We start from the raw sequence: 10,724 nt of genomic DNA, 5'->3' as shown, positions 1-10,724 counted from the left end.
AGCCCTGGGTGGAATTGCTCAAGGCATCTCTGCTCTGCTGGAGAAAAACCTTTGCTTTATAGTGGGGTGGAGCGAACAGCTGGATTCTGCAGCCGCACCACGGCCGGGTCTCACCCCTCTCATTAAACATTTTTTGTCCTGTGTTTGTACAGCGCCTAGCACCATGGGGCCTGGGTCTATGACTAGGGCTCCCAGGTGCTAAGACATGATCAGTTTAAGGTAGGCTCAAGATTTAGGCTTTTCTCCAAGAGTTGGGGGGAATTTTTACTTGACCTCTTATTATAGAAGAGCCTGGCATGAAGTTTGGGTTGGGGGGTGCAAGCAGCAGGAGAGAATTTAGGCTGCACTGGGAGCTCAGACACAATAGCACAGACCCCGGCACCATTCTTGAAAGGGGATGGGGGGGAAAGAAATTGAGGTTCCTCTGAATACCCCCTCTGGAAGGGCTTTTGCCCCTGTGTTTCATGTCATTGCTTGGATGGACGGCTCTGATCTGCCCTGATCCCCCAGGCAGGACCCCCCCCATCCCTGGTACACAGCCACCCCCCACTGGTGAGGTTACAAGGCGATGGATTCCTCTCCTTCCCCACCCCATCGCGTTCCTCCGAGCTCCCCCAGTCGGTGCGGGGGGTCTGCGAGACTCAACTCCCCAGCCACAGCAGTGTCCTGAACCCTGATGGAGGATTAGCTCTGGGTGGCTCCCTGCGGCCTGTCTGTTGCCATCTGACACCCCCATGCCAGATCCTCTATCTCCGGCCAAGCACAAGGGGCTCGCCCCCCGGACAGGTGCCGGCTGCAAGACCAGTGCTCTGAGCCAGACACCTTGGGGGAAGTTCAGTCCCAGTCTCCATACAATGGTTCCGCCCCCGCCCCCGGCCTCAGTCTGGCTTTTGCCCCTCAGAGACCAATCTCTGCTGGCAAATTTTAGCTACTGCTAGCTGGAACCTTTACTTGGGTCCCACCCTGCTTTGCCACATTCCCAGGCGTGGCTCAAGTCAGCAGCCTCCCGTGAGCTGACCTGCTGGTAGCTAGACTGGGAGTTCTTTCGGGGCAGGGGCTGGCTGGCTGTGTTTGTACAGCGCCTAGCGCCACGGGACCCTGGCCTGTCTCCCACCCTCACAGCCCAGGGGAGGGCCTGCCCCCCTTCCCAAGCAATATATCCACCCACGGGACCCTTCTCCCATTCAAGAGGCTGAGCCCACTTCCTAGGCACCAAAATGTGTGTGTATGTGTTGGAGGGGGATCAGGCTGGATCAGGGCACCTGGTAGGGACACCTCCATTGGGGGGGGGCTAGAGGTGATCCTGCTGGACTCCTGCTGGGAGCACCCATGAGCCATCGGCAGTTACAGCTGCTGAGGCAGGGGTGAGCATGGCTGCATATTGCATCACGCATGCCGCATGCATCTTCAGGAACCTGGCCTATATAGAAAGCTACAAGCAGGGACCTTCTTTCCAGACCAGAAAATTACAGTGGAGGATGTTGAAATGCCCATAGTGATCCTGGAAGACCCGGCGTACCCCTTATAGCTGTGGCTCATGAAATCTTACATGGGAAACCTGGACAGCAGTAAGGAGTGGTTCAACAACAAGCTGTGTAGATGCCGGATGACAGTAGAATGTGCCTTTGGCAGATTAAAGGCGCGCTGCCGATGCCTTTGTGGCAGGTTAGACCTGAATGAGGATAATATTCCCATGGTCATAGCTGCATGTAGTACGGTGCATAATCTTTGTGAAGCTAAGGTGAAAGGTCTGCTCAGGGGTGGAGTATAGCAGCAGACCACTTGGCTGTTTATTTTAAGAAGCCAGATACAAGGGCTATCAGAGGAGCTGAGGGGGGGAAATTCCAATTAGGGAGGCTTTGAGGCAGCACTTTAAAAATGAGAATCAGTAATGTATATCTCTGTGATTGGCACTGCAAAGTTACATTATATGTTGTTTTCCTAGGAAGCAATGGTGACATTTGGGGCCTTACATTCCAGTAAGCAGATGATTAAACTGCCTGTGTATGTATTGGTAGGGCCTGCTATCTCTATTTGTAGGAAACAAATAAACATGAGTTGTCATTCAAAAACTTTGTTTTTATTTCACAAGAAACAACTCACACACACACAACGATGCTTGGTGGGAAAGGAGGCACCTGGGAAGGACAGACCTTCAGAGCTGTGTGTAGGTCCAGCTACCATTTTGAAAGTTGTCCAAGAGGGTGCAGTGAAAGGGAAACCGAGAAGTCCCAGAAAGTGGAAAGACTGTGCAGGCGGAGTTGATGGGGGGGCATGAAAAAGAGTTCTGAATGTGCTTCAGGGGAGGGTGGACACAGATCTGCTCAGTCTGCAGCATTATTCAGAACTTCAGCATCTGCGTTTGCTCCTCCATGACCTTAATCATCCACTCAGTAGCGTCTTTAACAAACTCCTGATTTTCTTTTCTGTCCTGCCTTTTGGCTTCCCTGCACTCCTTGTGTTCCCTTTTCTCTGCATTGGAGAAGTGCAGTACCTCCCAGAACATGTCTTCTTTGCTCCGTCTTGGGCACTTTCTTATCTGGCGGAGACACTCAGCCGGTGTGTGTGCGGTGTTTCTGAAGGCCACATCTGCCGAAGCACAAGGAACAATGCACAGAAGCATGATTGTTAAATTCACGCACAGCATTGAAACATTTCAGTAAAATACACCTTTTGTAACATAACAATTTCTTTCTCACTGACCCTTGGCAAGTGCACATCTCTGCGAACACCCAAAGCATGGTGAGTGTTGGCTGGAGGGAGGGGCACTGTACATGGGAAAAGAGCACTCTGCAAGGGTTGTGGTGCAGCTGACTAGGGAAAAAAATCTAAAATTCTCCCACACTGTTCCATAGGAGGGGGTCATTCTAGCAGACATCTCACTGCTGAGGGTAAGTAGGGAAGCGAGGGTCTAGGCAGGAAAGCATTTATAACCTGCCATGGTCACCTGGGAAGATGCAATGAGACCTCTCCACCTCTCTTCAAAAATTCCTGAGGCTTCTAAGGGGGAGGGGCAGATGGTTGTTTATCTGGCTGCTGGGCAGTTGAGTTCAAACTGCTGACCAGAGCAGTCCGGATGGGCATTATGGGACACCTCCTGGAGGCCAATTAAAGTGATAAAATCAAGCGTAGTGTCTACACTGGCACTTTGTCGACAAAAATTTTCCACAAAAAGCTTTATGTCTCTCATCAGGGTGGTTTTATTTTGTTGCCAAAACAGGGCTTTTGCCACCAAAAGTCACATTGCAGTGTGTCTACAAAACTTGCCTTTTGTCGACAAAACTTTGTAGTGTAAACAAGCCCTGAGATTGTTAAAGGAGTTAGGCATCAACCACAGGGAAGTTGACGAAAAAGATGGCCCTGTGTTAGGGTGATAGCCTAGGCCTCAAGAGAACAGGGTTCAATTCCCTTCTCTACCACAGACTTCCTGTGTGACTGTGGCCAAATCACATAGCCTCTTTGTGCCTCAGTTCCCCATCTGTAAAATGGGGATAGCAATACTTCCCGGTCACACATGGGTGTTATGAGGGTAAATATGTTAAGGCTGGTGGTGTGTTCAGGTGCTATATAATTACCTAGGACAGATGGACTGAATTTCAACAATAGCGCATGGTCTGAATCTCCTGTTTGATTTTGTTTTGCAGCATGGCCAGTGATGGTGACAAGACACTTCATGGCACAATGGTTCTCCAGCATGCAGGTGCCTTACTTCTCTAAGCTGTTCTCATAAGAACTTTCAATTATTATTAAGTATTAGTATTGCTCAAAGGCCCCAGTCACTATTTGTATAATGGGACCACTCGGTGCAACAAAAATAAGTCCACTCAGAGGACTGCAGGCTGGGAATTTGCTGCTTTATTTAACTGCACCACAAAAGAGTGTGTGGCAGGGACACTCCCACTGACTAAAATGGGAAGTAAAGAAGGGGTGAACCATGGCTCCGTCCCATAATACATTGGGTAACCCAGTTAACCCTCTCATGACCACTTTACTACAAGTTTCAGGGCTCCATTTAGTTAGATGTTGAACAAACACATAGACAGGCATGGTCTCTGCCCCCAAAGGGCTTGAAACTTAAATAGACAAAAGGGATACAATGTGTGGGCAGAGTAATTGGGGAGACAGGCACTCGGCAGGTTAACCCCAGGTCTTTGGGGATTTTTTATGGGATGGGAAGAAGGGATTGTTGGAACGGGAGTAGTGGGGAACAGGATAAGGAAGAAGATAAGGGGCCTGATTCAAAGCCCATTGAAGTAAATGGAAAGACACTCGTTGATTTCAGTGAGCTTGGAGCAAGCCCAAGGAGGTTGAAGAGCTATGGTCCCTAGCGGCAGAAGAGTAGCAGGATGAAAGGGGTCCAACAACCAATGGCAATACAGCAAATATGGAGGGAAAGGGGAATTCCAGAGGCCAGTTGTCAGAGCTGAGTGAGTGATGACATCAGGAAGCTGCAACAGCTCTTCCCTGTGGAGAGAAGGGGAGAGGAGGTAACCAGCCCTGTACCCCAGCCCCCAGGCCCAGGAGGAGAGGCTCATGGAGATGACATATGCTGTGAGACCTCAACCATAGCTGGTGCTGGGTGGCTGCTCCTGGGGAAAGAGCCCCTAGGGCTTGGGCAAGCCACTGTCTGCTCACTGCAATTTCCTCCTAGCTGGTGCTGTTGTACAAGGAGAGGCTGCTTGATCCAGTGGGTTTTTACTTCTCTCAGTGACTAACCATCCTCTAAACAGAAGCACGTTTGGGTCTCTATGGTACCTTTCATACTCACAAAGAAATGAGTTAACAATGAAGTGGGCGGATATTTAGACTGATAATCCAAGGCTGAAATTACCCAGTAATGCACATGTGAAGAGGCTGCCGGTCTAATGGTTAGAATATAATCTGGGGAGCTGGGTTCTACTCCCAGCTCTGCAACTGACTTTCTGTCTGACCCTGGGCAGGTCACTTCACTGCTCTGTGACAACTGTAAAACAGGTATTGAATTACTTATTTCAGTAGTGAAGTGTTAATGCATTAAGCTGTAAAGCACTTTGAGATTTCGAATGAAAGGTGGCACAAATTGGCAAAGTATGCTTTTAAATGTCCGCCTTACCCTCTGAAATTATCAGCCCTTCAATCCATAGACTGTAATGTTGTTAAAATCCCAGCTCCACAATAAACTAGAGAATTGGCCATTTAAAATAATAAGTAATAATAATAAATTAATAATTAGTAATAAACGTAATCATCCTGGGACCATGACACAAAGGGCTGCACATTTTAAGGCTTTTGTTTGACTGCAAAACTCATCCATGCTTTTTATACTCTGCAAGGTCCTTCCAATGCAATTTATGAGATCATCATGGTGTCTATCAGTGGAAGTATGTTACTGTTGGCTCTGATTATTATTGCAGTGAAAGTTCTCAGAAAGTAAGTATTACCACTTTAGATGTGTATCTAGTCAGTGTTAATAAGGAAGTTTAAGGAAGCCAGTTAAAGCCAGTTATATCCTGCAGATATAAAATGCAATGCTCCACTATGCACTGGGCAGAGGCAGGATTTGGGGAGCCCATGCTCAGAGTTTGCCAACACCCTGTAGTCTGTAGAGCATAACTTCATAGAGGCTCCTGTGTCCCCATGCAACAGTGTTTGAACAAACGCTGGTTGAAAAACTTTGTGTGAAAATTTTTCATTAAAATGAATTTTTTAATTGTTTTATTTGTTTTTGTTTTCCCATTTTTGTTTAATTTTGTTCTCGGAAATGTATTGGGTTTTTATTGTTGAATAACAGAAAATTCCAAAAACAATTTTGTTGTATATAGCTGAAAATTTTGGGTAGTTTCAGGGTTTTTTTAAATTTTCCACGGACATGTTCATATATATTTTAAAAGCTGTTTTCTTTCTAGAAAACAAAACAAAACAAAAAATCAACCCTTTAAACCAAAAACTTTGACCATCTTTAGGTTGGACAGGAGAGGGGTGGAGCAGTGGGTCTGTTATTATGCTATGAGGTAGAAAAATCTAAGAGAAACAGCATTATTGATGGTCATGTCCAGAATCATATGCAAGCCAGAGATGTCTCAAGATTTCTTCCTTTCCTAAAATGTGTAGTTCACAGTTGCATGTTCTTATTCACTGAAGTTAGAAAATATTATGAATTAGATTGTGGAAGTGACCAAGCCCATCAAACTCAGACTTATCTGGTAGCTAATGTTTGTTTTGTTCTATTTTTATTGTTCCAGTCAAGGTAAATTTTGCTGTTCTTCCAACGATCCTAGTACAACTGAGGTGGTTCTGGCAAATGTTACAATGAAGCACAATAGTTGTGACACGATTTCAACAGTGGATTTTACTGGTCCTGCGTGTATAAACTACTTCTCAGAACAGGAAACTCTACCCAAGGAGCTTTCCCAGCTCTGAAAATAAATTGTCCAGTTGAGTGTTACCTTACTCGTCATTCACATCCTCTAGTACACCCGCTGACACCTCGCCAAAGCAATGATGACACCAAGGTTTCTCCCAGCAGCAAAGTTTTCATTTGGAGAGAAAAATGCCAAGAAAGCTCTGGGATATACATGACCAAAGTGAAGTCTGTTCGTTGCTTAACATAGGCCATCTTCATTTCTTTTGTCGTAAGGGGAAAATGGTGGGACATTGGAAAGTGAATCTGCAACATTCCAGGATTGAAAAATTCAAATTCTTTTCAGTGGTGAAGAGTGGGTTCCAACTTTCTTTGTGATATATATGTATGTATGTACAGTATCTCTGTCAATAGCTGTATAAATAAAGTATAAAAATATTATTGAAGGAAACCCAGGGATGGATCATTCCCTCCCCAAATGGAAATGCAAGCTCTCCTTTGCTGAACTGTCCCCCACTCTCTAGAGGTGTCTACTAGGGTTCAACTTGTCAAAGTGCTGCAGAGCTTTGGGATTTGGGGGCTTGGCTCCACTTTGTAGTATCAATTCCTGTAGAATTTCTGCACAGAACTCTGGCTTGGAGTTAATACAGTATTCGCTCTAGCTAATTTGCCGCCAGAGCTGCACCTGAGTTGCCACAGAGGGACCCAGCCAATGGCAGCAGGTCTTCTTCAGGACACCAGTACTGCTGGAGGTAGAAAGAGGACAGGAACTATGCAGATGTCTCCTGCACCTTAGATCTTGAAGATCACTTCCCTCTGGTCCCAGTCTGAAGGCCTTAGCTCCAGCTGGCAAATTCTGCCGTAGGGTGACCAGATGTCCCGATTTTTGGGTCTTTTTCTTATATAGGCTCCTATTACCCCCCACCCTCTGTCCCGATTTTTCACTTTTGCTGTCTGGTCACCCTATTCTGCCAAGATCTATTCCCTTCCCCCTTCAGCAAGATATTTCACAGGAAAATATGCAAGGGGAACTTTTCAAAATTTTCCTGACACTCCCCAAAGGTTTCTCCTTCCTTCTGACTCTCCTGCATTATTCCCACACTTTTGAGCCACATTCTACATCTCCTCTGTATGGTTTCTCATTGACCATAGCTGGGCCAATCTGTTGTTGTGCTCTCAGGCATCAACACCTGCATGCATTGCCTTCGTGCAGTCAGACATTGCCAGACCATCTATTTTTTAAATCTTCTATCTATCTGTATTTATGATTCTAATGAGATATGCTCTATGAATCTTTAAACTGATCCCTGTGACCTCCAGTGCACAAATGAACTATGCTCCCAATTAATAAAGTTTTGTCTGAGACGGTATGGACACCAGCTTGTTAAGGATGAAATATCCATGAGGTTTTCTCTATCGGGAGGTAGTTACAAGGAGCTAGATTAATTCCTGAGCTGACAGAGAGACTTTTGTGGTCAAGTGGGGCCCTTGGCCCAGGCTAAGGTAGTCCTATCTTGTGTTCCTGCCTCACTGGCTTCTCTGTGTGTCACTGCAGGGGTGCAGAATGCCACAGGCACGCACATCCCTTCCCACTATGGCCTGCTCTGGACTGCCTGCAACATGTACCCTGGGCCTGGGAAAGTGGGATCTTGAGGAGGTGGCACAGAGAACCTCTGCAGAAGTATTCACACGAAGGGTCTTATCATGCCCAGTGGCTCCGTTGCACGAACACTCCTCAGGACCTTGAAGGTCCACACATACTCATGGAGAAAAGTATTAATTACTAATTGACAGCAGCTCGCCCTTCATGTGGCTGTAACCATCAGCGTCAGTGACCATGGCATGTTCCTTTGTCTTTGACCATTTCCTTGGCTCGAATTCAATGTGTAGAACTGGTGACCCAGGGTACATTGCTTTCTCCAAGCTGGAGGCCTCATCGCCAGTATGGTCACCTCATGGAAGAAACTAACAAGACATTTTCAAATTGTTCATTTCCACACATCCCAGCCCCTGTGGAGATCAAGGTGGATAGTAACAAAGCCTAGGATTGCGTTATCTTTCCATGCCTTCATCCCCATGTTGGGAAGCCCCCATTTGGGGGCGTTGCTGTGGGCAGCCATTAGCTGGGGAAGCCCTCACAACATGGCTCCAGTGGATCCATTCTACCAGGAGGGCACTGGAGACCCAGAACTTGCACACAGGCGTAGGGCTTCCATAGTGAAATCCCCACACATTGTGGGAGATTTACAGGTTTGAGTGTAGACACATTGCCTGCCCCAAAAGGGCTAACTCAAACCCTACATTAGATCACTATTGTGTTCCCTTTCTATTTATCCCTAAGAAACTATGACCCAGATCCTCAAAGGTATTTTGGTGCCTAACTCTTATTGATTTCACTCAAAAGGGAGGTGAACTATGTCTGACTTAGTTTCTAAAGAGACTGGGGACATTCCAGCCCAGCAGCATGGCACACACGATGCGGGGGACTCAGACACAGCTTAGGCTGTTTAAAAACTCAGCCATATTGCCCCCACACACAAACATACACTTGAGCCCATTCAAAATACTGCTGCTGGGATCATTTTCCGGGGTCATTGCTCTGAGCACATCTCTCCTGTCTGCATCTCCACTACACCACACACAAACTTCTCGTCTTTGCCTTTAAGATCTTTCACATGCACCCAGCTATATCTCTCAGATCTTCTGACTTACTGAGCTGTTCCTTGCCTTTGCTCTGGCAGTGATGGCAGTTTCAATCACCCCACCACTACCATCTGCTTTTCTCCCAAGCGCCTCTGTTCTTTCTCCCAGGCTGCCCACTTTGCATGAGAAAAGCTCCCTGCCAAAATTTGTAAAGCCAATTAGGACAGAAATAACAAATGTGATACCTAATCACAAAAAGGACATGATAACGAATTGATGTCTATGATAATTGATATACTAACCTACAGGAAAAAGACACTCCAATGTTAGTAAGGTGAGGTAATACAAATAAGGAAAACGGGGGAAATCCCCTACTGAATATGCATCAAACATAGCAGTGTCAGCATAACATATTATATAAGTGACATCCCAGCCTAGGGGCGGTAGGAGAGAGATGTGGTCCTTGGGAGGTGCCAGAATGACGGCCACTGGTGATGATGGGGAAGGTGATGGTGTTGAAGAAATGTTGGCTAACATTTCAGATTGTTCTCCGGGAGATGGTGTGAGTATATGGACATGCAGATGTACATTCTGTAGTATCTCTATCTATCTTACTAAGTTGGGGTGTTTGTGACTCTGCTAAATGTACTAATAAACTATATTTGTAAATATAAAAGAATTCCTATAGTGTGAGTGTTGCAGCTGTGCACATTGGGGTTTCCAACTATATAATAATTTGAATAATACTGGGCCTGATCTTGGGGCAAGAACCTGGCAACCCTCAAAGTGATAACTGGGGATTCTTAAGTAATCAATATAATTAATACATAATCTAAAGATCAGGCAAGAGAAGGATATATGACTCAACTCTTTCATCCTTGAACCTCCATGTCTACGTGACTTAATTCTTCAGTCATCTTTGATATTTTTCTGTTACGTCTGACTTCACTTTGACCTCTTGTAGTCACCCAGCTATTCTCATAGCTTTCCCTTGCCAGTTATGCTATTGTGATGCATGTATATTATATACATAACTCATTACAGTATGGTGTAATGAGCAAACTCTTTGTAATGTTACTCAGTGTGCTTTCATAGAATCACAGAATATTAGGATTGGAAGAGATCTCAGGAGGTCATCTCGTCCAATCCCCTGCTCAAAGCAGGACCAACCCCAACTAAATCATCCCAGACAGGGCTTTGTCAAGCTGGGCCTTAAAAACCTCTAAGGATAGAGATTCCACCACTTCCCTAGGTAACCCATTCCAGTGCTTCACCACCCTCCTAGAGAAATAGTTTCTCCTAATATCCAACCTAGACCTCCCACACTGCAACTTGAGACCATTGTTCCTTGTTCTGTCATCCGCCACCACTGAGAACAGCCGAGCTCCATCCTCTTTGAAACCCCTCTTCAGGTAGTTGAAGGCTGCTATCAAATCCCCTCTCACTCTTCTCTTCTGCAGACTAAATAAGCCCAGTTCCCTCAGCCTCTCCTCATAAGTCATGTGCCCCAGCCCCCTAATAATTTTCGTTGTCCTCCCCTGGACTTTCTCCAATTTGTTCACATCTCTTCTGTAGTGGAGGGATCAAAACTGGACGCAATACTCCAGGTGTGGCCTCACCTGTACCGAAAAGAGGGGAATAATCACTTCCCTCGATCTGCTGGCAATGTTTCTACTAATACAGCCCAATATGCTGCTAGCCTTCTTGGCAACAAGGGGATATTGCTGACTCATATCAAGCT

This window comes from Lepidochelys olivacea (assembly GCF_965140295.1).
Source record: "Lepidochelys olivacea isolate rLepOli2 genome assembly, chromosome: 5".
Lineage (NCBI taxonomy): Eukaryota > Metazoa > Chordata > Testudines > Cheloniidae > Lepidochelys > Lepidochelys olivacea.
Note: the sequence above shows the minus strand (reverse complement) of the source record.